A 2,683-nucleotide genomic window follows, 5' to 3' on the forward strand; every position below is an offset into this window, starting at 1 on the left:
TTCTTTATAACAAGTTCTAACATAAAGTCCATTTTGGCTGATATTGATATAACTCCATTTTTTTCTGTCTATGCTTTGCATGGATTATATATTCTTTTTTTTAATTTTTTTTTAATTTTTTTATTTTTTTCAGCATAACAGTATTCATTATTTTTGCAGCACACCCAGTGCTCCATGCAATCCGTGCCCTCTACAATACCCACCACCTGGTGCCCCCAACCTCCCACCCCCCACCCCTTCAAAATTCTCAGATCGTTTTTCAGAGTCCATAGTCTCTCATGGTTCACCTCCCCTTCCAATTTCCCTCAACTCCCTTCTCCTCTCCATCTCCCCTTTTCCTCCGCATGGATTATATATTCTTTTCACAACCTTTCATTTTCATGGAATTGGGACTTTATCAATATAAATTGAATGTGTTATACAGAGTATATATATTCATTCTGACAATGTATGGCAAAACTGGGGTACGTAATCCACTTATATTTACAGTAATTTCTGATGAATACAGAATATATTTTGCCACTTGTTTTCTGCCAAAAAAAAAGGGCAGAAGACATGAACAGACACTTCTCCAATGAAGACATACAAATGGCTAACAGACACATGAAAAAATGTTCATCATCACTAGCCATCAGGGAGATTTAAATCAAAACCACATTGAGATAACACCTTACACCAGTTAGAATGGCCAAAATTAGCAAGACAGAGAACAACGTGTGTTGGAGGGGATGTGGAGAAAGGGGAACCCTCTTACACTGTTGGTGGCAATGCAAGTTGGTGCAGCCGCTTTGGAAATCAGTGTGGAGATTCCATAAGAAATTAAAAATAGAGTTTTCCTATGATCCTGCAATTTCACTACTGGGTATTTACCCCAAAGATATAGATGTAGTGAAAAGAAGGGCCATCTGTACCCTAGTGTTCATAGCAGCAATGTCCACAGTCGCCAAACTGTGGAAAGAACCAAGATGCCCTTCAACAGACGAATGGATAAGGAAGATGTGGTCCATATACACTATGGAGTGTTATGCCTCCATTAGAAATGATGAATACTCAATTTCTGTATCAACATGCACGGGGCTGGAAGAGATTATACTAAGTGAAATAAGTCAAGTAGAGAGATTCAATTATCATATGGTTTTGCTTATTTGTGGAGCATAATAAATAATACAGAGGGCATGGGGAGATGGAGAGGAGAAGGGAATTGAAGGAAATTGGAAGGGGAGATGAACCACGAGAGAATGTGGACTCTGAGAAAATAATCTGAGGGTTTTGGAGGAGGGGGAGTGGGAATTTGCATGAGGCTGGTAGTAGGTATTATGGAGGGCATGTATTGCATGGAGCATGGGGTGTGGTGCTTAAACAATGAATTCTGGAACACTGAAAAGAAATTAAAAAGATAAATAAAATTAAAAAAAATCCATAAAGATAAAATAAAATAAAAACACACTGTGGAGCACAGAGGTATCAGAATACATGTATCGGGGCACCAGGGTAGCTCAGTGGATTAACCTAAAAATCCAGTAGTGCTTTGAGATACATGCAGAACTTCACTACCTGGCAATTTAGAAGCAGCAAACACTGTATTTCCCACTAATACCTGAAATGCCTGTACTCTTCCTTGCAGTGGAACATTTGCTTCAGCCAGAAAAAGAAAAAAAGAGGAGGAGGCTGCAGCTTCCTGATTCTGGAATTTTGCCCTTTCTAAGCCCTGGAGTTTTGAGTCTTTGCCAGATTCTGTCTGCACCTCTGTTGAGAACTGAGAGGCCCCATCCCGGTTTGCTGAGATTTCCACTTTCCATCTCTGATTTTGTCTCTCATGGACCCTTCTCATTGATATCCCTTCTTGAATATCTTTCCTGAAGCCCAGGGACCTTCGTCTAAACTTCTGTATGCAGGAAAATAAAGCCATTTAATTATGGACAAAGCAAGCAAGCAAACAAACAAACAAAAACCCTGCAAGCTACAATCATCTACCACAACGAAAATACCACATGGCTGGGCTAAAATATTTCAATTTAGTCAATCATAGAATTTAAAAACACATATGAACCTAATGCTACCTCTACAAATCACCACAGTCAGAGCAGCAAGGCCCAAATTACTTATCCTTAAACCACCAATGTTTTCCATGTGCATACTTTGCTCTCCCAAATTCCATTCTTTTGGTTTTATTTTTCAGTATTTCTGGCTGATACATTTGATGTTGGGATTTTAACAAAGCCATCACAAAGTTACTATTGTCCCTCCCTTACCCTGGTGTAATCTGGAGAAGCTGAGAAAAAAAAAAAATAGTCCAGGCCTCAAAATAGGGGTTGAAATAATAATAGATACCTAGTTGACAAGAATGGCTCTCAATAGGTGAGTCAAATGCTCCTGCTAATCCTGAACCTCAGACCTAAGCAGATTTACCCTCCCGATTATGGGCAATACAGAGGACTGGAGGAAAACGTGTGCTTTTTAAGGACACGATTAGCAGCAAAAGAGAAAAGAGTCAAATTAATTAAAGGATGTAGTTATTCTTCCTCAAGTAATCAATTAGTTATGTAAACTTCACTATTACTAGGGTGGAATGAATGATGAAGTAGAGGAAGGCCAGAATGTGCTAAGGGAAGATAACCTCCTCTTGGAAACCTGGAGTGGGAAATGGTGTTCCCCTCCAGACAGAAAGGTCAATAACATGCTT

The sequence above is a fragment of the Lutra lutra genome, unplaced genomic scaffold (assembly GCF_902655055.1).
Source record: "Lutra lutra unplaced genomic scaffold, mLutLut1.2, whole genome shotgun sequence".
Classification (NCBI taxonomy): Eukaryota; Metazoa; Chordata; class Mammalia; order Carnivora; family Mustelidae; genus Lutra; species Lutra lutra.